This window comes from Babylonia areolata, chromosome 32 (assembly GCF_041734735.1).
Source record: "Babylonia areolata isolate BAREFJ2019XMU chromosome 32, ASM4173473v1, whole genome shotgun sequence".
In the NCBI taxonomy this organism is placed as follows: Eukaryota; Metazoa; Mollusca; class Gastropoda; order Neogastropoda; family Buccinidae; genus Babylonia; species Babylonia areolata.
This window is the reverse complement of record NC_134907.1, coordinates 16,113,494-16,120,993: the sequence shown is the minus strand read 5'-3', so window position 1 is coordinate 16,120,993 and position 7,500 is coordinate 16,113,494. Positions and strand designations below refer to the sequence as shown.

The 7,500-nt window shown below is 44.4% G+C and overlaps 1 protein-coding gene across 1 annotated transcript in view; it reads right to left on the bottom strand.

Moving 5' to 3' along the window:
- The window catches only part of LOC143276610 (bile acid-sensitive ion channel-like), a 237,506-nt gene that overhangs the window by 12,132 nt on the left and 217,874 nt on the right, over positions 1 to 7,500 (bottom strand). The window lies entirely within an intron of this gene.

The following is a 7,500-nucleotide window of genomic DNA, read 5'->3' as shown; positions in this document are numbered from 1 at the left end:
CTAACTCTACAGTAAATTTCATGTACCTAGGAACATTCTTCCTAACTCTACAGTAAATTTCATGTACCTAGGAACATTCTTCCTAACTCTACAGTAAATTTCATGTACTTTGGAACATTCTTCCTAACTCAATAGTAAATGTCATATACCTAGGAACATTCTTCCTAACTACAGTAAATTTCATTTACCTAGGAACATTCTTTCTAACTGTATAGTAAAATTTTATATACTTTGGAACATTCTTCCTAACTCTATAGTAAATTTCATGTACCTAGGAACATTCTTTCTAACTCTACAGTAAATTTCATATAGCTAGGAACATTCTTTCTAACTCTACAGTAAATTTCATACACCTAGGAACATTCTTTCTAACCCTACAGTAAATTTCATATACCTAGGATCATTCTTCCTAACTCTATAGTTAAATTTCATATACTTTGGAACATTCTTCCTAACTCTACAGCAAATTTCATATACCTAGGAACATTCTTTCTAACTCTACAGTAAATTTCATATACTTTGGAACATTCTTCCTAACTCGGCAGGAAATTTCATGTACCTAGGAACATTCTTCCTAACTCTACAGTAAATTTCATATACCTAGGAACATTCTTCCTAACTCTACAGTAAATTTTCATATACTTTGGAACATTCTTCCTAACTCTACAGCAAATTTCATATACTTTGAAAAACTTTACTATAAATTTCATATACTTTGGGACATTCTTCCTAACTCTACAATAACTGTCATATACTTTGGAAAACTTTACTGTAAATTTCTATATACTTTGGAACATTCTTCCTAACTCTACAGTAAGATTTCATATACTTTGGAACATTATTCCTGACTCTACAGTAAATTTCATATACTTTTGGAACATTCTTAACTCCAAGAGAGCTCAGCGAACGCTGCAAAGATCACCTCATGAAACCCCGCCCCAGATGTCTAACCGGAACTCTCTGAATCTCTTTCATTTTAGTAAGCGCGCACTCAGACACACGCCAGACGACTCAGGCAGTCGCAGAACTTAAATGATTCAAGGAATCTCACATCACCTCTCTCCGCATTCAGCTAACCACTCACTTTTCCGCTTACCCCCCCCCCCCTCCCCGCCCCCCGAACCCTCCGTCCCTCACTAACCCCCTCACACCAACCCCTCATCCTGACCCCCACCACCCACCCACCTTTCCCCGCCCCCTGCACACACACACACACACACACACACACACACACAGAGCAGGAAGGCAAACACACATACAAGGTTCAAGCGCACGCATACACGCCCATATGCTGTAAATACTAGTGGAGAGAGAGAGAGAGAGAGAGAGAGAGAGAGAGAATAATATATGGAGTTTGGAAGAAAAATAAAAGGCAGGTGGCTGAGTGTATGAACGCACGCGCGCGAATGTGCTGTGTGTGTGTGTGTGTGTGTGTGTGTGTGTGTGTGTGTGTGTGTGTGTGTGTGTGTAAAAACTGCTGGTGTTTTCCTTTGAATGTTTGTGTTGATGAAGTCTTGCATTCATTTTTTTTTTCATGTGTACGATGGGGTCACTGTAAAAACAGACATTCTGAAGAGAAGAAGAGGATCTCGCAATGGTGAATCGTTGTTGAACAGGTGTACTTTTCTAAGGTTGTTCATGTCTGATCTATGGAGCATGGAGCCTAGTAATGGAGACAGATTAGTTGGGACTGGAAATGAACAAACCATTGAGCATGGAGACGAAATGATTAACAAATAGTAAAGAGTGGTAACTCTCTCCATTGACAAGGTACACAACTTCAAGTCAGTGCTGCCTACTGCTACCGATTCACCTAGATTAGTTAGGACGTTTCACACACTTAATATCTGATTCAGGAAGTAACTTTTAACCATTACTTTGTTTCTTCTTAAAACAATTTGTTTTGCACGTGTGTGTGTGTGTGTGTGTGTGAGTGTGTGTGTGTGTGTGTGTGTGTGTGTGTGTGTGTGTGTGTGTGTGTGTGTGTGTGTGTGTGTGTGTGTGTGTGTGAGAGAGAGAGAGAGAGAGAGAGAGAATGAATGAATCTTTATTTTCCAACGGTAAAGATATTAGCACTTTGGCCGACTTACATATTTGCCGTTGTTCTAAGAGACACACAAACATAAATCCTGAGAGAGAGAGAGAGAGAGAGAGAGAGAGGGGAGAGACAAAGATGAGGAAAGAAAGAGAGAGAGAGATAGAGAGACAGACAGACAGACAGAGACAGAGCTAGAGATAGAGACAAACAGACAGACAGACAGGGAAACCCCCACAGACGCATACACCAAAACTCACCTGGAATGTTTATTTCGACTAATATATCAACAACAAAACAACAACAACAACAACATTTACAAGTTAAAATCTTTAAGACCATCGGCAGACTCTTGGCTGATGGATGCACAGACTTGGAACTCGTCTTTCTTCGCTTTATATATATATATATATACATCCATCAGATCAAGACTTTCTTAGAAACAGGAAATGCGCTTTCCTGCCCCGAACTATTTATTGTGTAAGTTGGAAAGTTAAGGTCGTAAATATTTCTAAACTTCCTCTTGGTGATCCCGGTCACGCTTTAGGGAAAGTGACAGAGAAAAATAAAAATAGACTTGAACTCTCTTACCTCTTTATGAATACTCGAGTATCTATCTATCTATGTATCTATCTGTGTGTGTGTGTGTGTGTGTGTGTGTGTGTGTGTGTGTGTGTGTGTGTGTGTGTGCGTGCGTGCGTGCGTGTGTGTGAAAATCAAAATCTTTATCTTAGCATTTTTGTTGACATGAAAATTTATGTCAACATCGTAATTTATTTAAATGTCAAAAGTTCTGATAAAAGCCAGTTCATGAGATTCTAAGCTTGGACGAGAAATTGAGAAAAAACCAACCAACCTGAATTTCTCTGTCCGAAAAGAAAAAAAAAAATGAGTAAAGGAATTGGATAGGCTCCGACGGACAACAGGGTGAAAGTACCCAATAAACGTCCATCCCCCCCCCCCAGCCCACACCCCCCTCACCCCCAACCTGAACTGTTGGGTGAAATTAGTGAACAGTACGGGGGTGGGGTAGGGTTGGGGGTGAGGGTGTGGGGGTGTTTACTAGGTAGATTACAGTACAAGATTCACAGTTGGGGGTGAGGATGTGGGGGTGCTTACTAGGTAGATTATAGTACAAGATTCACAAGCACAGAGTGTGAACGACACATGCTATGTCAAACTCATTTCTAGTGCCTCGTGCTACTCAGGTAAAGTTGATTTTTTTTTTGTCTCCCTTAGTTATTTTATGCGCTGTTTTTCGTCATTAACGACTTCCGCTGAAACCCCCCCCCCCCACACACACGCCCCCATCCCCCATCCCCGCAACCTTCCCCCTTCCCACCTGTCATTGCCATGCAATTTTCTCACGAGTTCATGCTCTTGAAGTTTATAGTATAGGGGAAAACAGTAGCGGGGGTGGGGGGTGGGGGTGGGGGGGGGGGGGGGAAACAAAAACAAAACAGTTTGTGAGCAGTGATGTGCGAATAATCTGAAATTAGAAAAAAAAGAAAGAAAAAAAGAAAAGAAAAAAAAAGGGAAATTGATTGATTGATTGATATGGATGCTTATACAGCGCCTATCCTCGGTCGGAGACCAAGCTCTAAGCGCTTTACAAACACGGGGTCATTTACTCAACAGGCTTACCTGGGAAGAGCCGACTGACGGCTGCCATTGGGCGCTCATCATTCGTTTCCTGTGTCGTTATGTCGAAATGAATCAGCTTGCTTTCACCGCCAGTCAGTTTAGAGTGAAACAAACACTCCCTGATGCCATAAGCACAGAAAAAAACAACAGACCTCTAAGAATAGCCGGGGATTCCTCTGTGATGTAAAAGAACTGTGGCCTATCCTACCACCACCGGAAGTAATTAAGAGCAGTAGGTTTGTGAATAACCGATCTGATCTGGTCGCTTTTAAGCAATATAGGTGCTTCTTCTTCTCCTTCTTCTTCGTTCGTGGGCTGCAACTCCCACGTTTACTTATATGTACACAAGTGGGCTTTTACGCGTATGACCGTTTTTACCCCGCCATATAGGCAGCCATACTCGGTTTTCGGGGGGCAAGGGGGGAGGGGTTCTACCTACATTGGCTTTGATGCGGAATCTCTATCTTCTCCTCCTTCATAGGCACAGCGATCTTCTTTCTTCTTAGTTGAGACCCGCGCCCGGCCCGAGCAGTGCTCAGGCGTGAAAACAAACAAAAAACCAACCCATCTCATTCAAACTGTAACGCTCAATTAAAATCACAGATTGACATAAGCCAACAGGAAAGTGAGAGCTGTATGGATCAATGGTTTCTCCATTGCTGTGGGAAGTAATTTACAGCTTAGTTTTTTTTGTTTTTTTGTGTGTGAAGGACTATGACCCTCAAAACTTAGGAGACAAGATTGCACTGGCTCTTAGTGCTGCAGCCTTGGGTGGGCTAGCAAGTTGGCTTTTTGGGAACCATCCCAAACGCCGACTGTCCTAAAACCCTCTAGGCTGAGAGAGTGGGAGGGATGTTGATCCCGGAGATCGGGGGAAAAAAAATAATCTCCTTCCTTCACCCACCAGGTGCGGTAAGGATCAAACTCAGGGAACTCGAGCGATAAACCCTGCGCTTTTAACCATTTAACCACCGCACCCATCAATTGCAGGATGTTTTAACGTGGCGTATTTAATCTTCTGCGTGCGTGCGTGCGTGCAATCGAATACACACAAAGGGAGTTCAGACAGGCACTGCTTGCACGTCTGCATAAATGACTGGATGATTGGGGAGGGAGGGAGAGGGGGAGGGGGACGGGGATGGGGGGGTGGGGGTGGGGTGGGGGAAGAAAAAGGAAAGAGAAAAAGCAACAAAGATATCCCCCCTGCAGTGTGATGCTGTCAATGTTTACCCTCTTCCTCGTTCCCTCCCCCCCCCCCATACTCCCCCCCAAGAGTACACCCGGTGTGTGTGTGTGTGTGTGTGTGTGTGTGTGTGTGTGTGTGTGTGTGTGTGTGTGTGTGCGTGTGTGCGCGTGTGTTTATATCTGTTTTTGCTTATTTATGTATTCATTTTTTTCAGTATCATCATTATTCTTCATATATAATTTTTGTCTTATTTTGATAATAGTTACTTTTTTTCTTCTTATTTATTTACTTATCTGCTTATTCATTTATCCTTCACATAATAAAAAAAAATCATTCATTGATGAACTAATGAATTAACCTTTACAGGTATTAATTCATCGTTTTTTTTATTAACTGATTAATTGATTAACCAATAAATTGATTAATAATCAATCGATTAATCGATTAATTGATAACCAATCAATTAATCGATAATTATTAATCAATAAATATTAATAAATTCATCACATTTCATTTCATTTTATTACCTTCCCTCAAGGGAACAAAAACCGCAGTTGTTGAAAACGCTCTGCTGGTCAGACCATCTGCTTTCTGCAGATGTGGTGTAGCGTGTATGGGTTTGTCCGAACGCAGTGACGCGACGCCTCCTTGAAGTAGCTGAAACTAACTGAACTAAAACTGAAGTGAACTGAAGTGAAGTGAACAGAACTGCACATGGTGGTGTGTCCATCGAGATCGATGATGACCATCGTTGTCATCCAGATGGGGGATGGGGGATGGGGGATGGGGGGAGGGTGGTGGTGGGGTGGGGGGAAGAATGCTCATGAATCTATCTGTGAGTGCGCAGATGGCTGAATAGTCCAATCTGCGCACGAAATGTCCGCTGACAGTTGGGGCAGACAAAGACAGGCATATCATTGTCAGGGAGCTTGTTTGCCCGTGACTTTCTGGCCTGCCTCTTCTGAACAGCTGCAGCAGTCCTGTTGGCCTCGCACAACCTGGCGCCTTTGTGCACAGCAGCGCGCCATTTGTCACGGTCCACTGCAGATTCCTCCCAGGAGTCAGGGTTGATATCAAACGCTTTCAGAGAGACTTTCAGAGTATCTCTGAAGCGCTTCTTCTGACCTCCGTGTGATCTCTTCCCTTGTTGCAGCTCGCCATAGAAGAGCCTTTTGGGCAGCCGATGGTCTGGCATGCGCGCCACGTGTCCAGCCCAGCGAAGCTGGGACTGCATCAGGATGGTGAAGATGCTGGGAAGGGTGGCTTTTGTGAGCACCTCTGTGTCAGGGGTCTTGTCTTGCCACTTGATGTTCAGTAGCTTCCTGAGGCATGTTGTGTGGAAATGGTTCAGCTTCTTGGCATGTCGTTGGTACACTGTCCAAGTTTCGCAGGCGTACAGTAGTGTGGGGAGAACTACTGCTCTGTAGACCTTTAGCTTGGTCTCAAGACTAATGCCTCTTCTGTTCCAGACATTTGCATTGAGTCTACCAAAAGCTGCGCTTGCTCTTGCAATCCTGACGTTCACTTCATCGTCGATTGTCACATTTCGTGACAGTGTGCTGCCAAGGTATGTGAACCGCTCCACCGCACTGAGTCTCTGACCGTTGACTGTGATGTTGGGCTCAACGTAGGGTTTCCCTGGGGCTGGCTGATGGAGAACTTCAGTTTTCCTCGTGCTGATGGTAAGGCCGAAGTTCCTGCTGGCAGTGGCAAACTTGTCGACGCTGAGTTGCATGTCAGCTTCAGATCCAGCGTTGAGGGCACAATCATCAGCAAACAAAAAGTCTCTGATGATGTCTGTCATGACCTTCGTTTTTGCTTGAAGCCTTCTGAGGTTAAACAGCTTGCCATCTGTTCGGTACTTTAGGCCGATTCCAACATCGCCATCTCTGAAGGCATCAGTAAGCATTGCAGAGAACATGAGGCTGAACAGCGTTGGAGCCAGGACGCAGCCTTGCTTGACACCATTTGTGACAGCAAAAGGAGCAGATGTTTCACCATTGTCCTGGACTCGAGCCTGCATGCCTTCATGGAATTGGCTGACCAAGGAAATAAATTTCCGAGGGCATCCGTACTTGGCCATGATCTTCCACAGTCCCTCTCTACTCACGGTGTCGAAGGCCTTAGTGAGGTCGATATAGGTGGAGAACAGATCAGCATTTTGCTCCTGACATTTCTCTTGCAGCTGCCTTGCAGCAAACACCATGTCAGTGGTTCCGCGCTCTTTCCGGAATCCACATTGGCTCTCAGGCAAATGACCTTGGTCAAGGTGTGCTGTGAGGCGGTTAAGTAGGATCCTGGCAAGTATCTTGCCTGCGATGGAGAGCAAGGAAATGCCCCGATGGTTATCACAGGCTTGCCGGTTCCCCTTTCGCTTGTACAAGTGAATGATAGATGCATCTTTGAAATCCTGGGGGATCGTCTCTTCTTTCCACATGAGTGAGTACAGCTGATGAAGCTTCTCAGTCAGCACAGTGCCTCCATCCTTGTAGACCTCTGCTGGTATGGAGTCTGAGCCAGGTGCTTTGCCACTGGATAGCAGACGGATTGCTTTCTGGGTCTCAAGAAGTGTTGGCGGATCGTCCAGAACTGCACATATGTTGAACCTGGATGTACGAAAAACACACACACACAC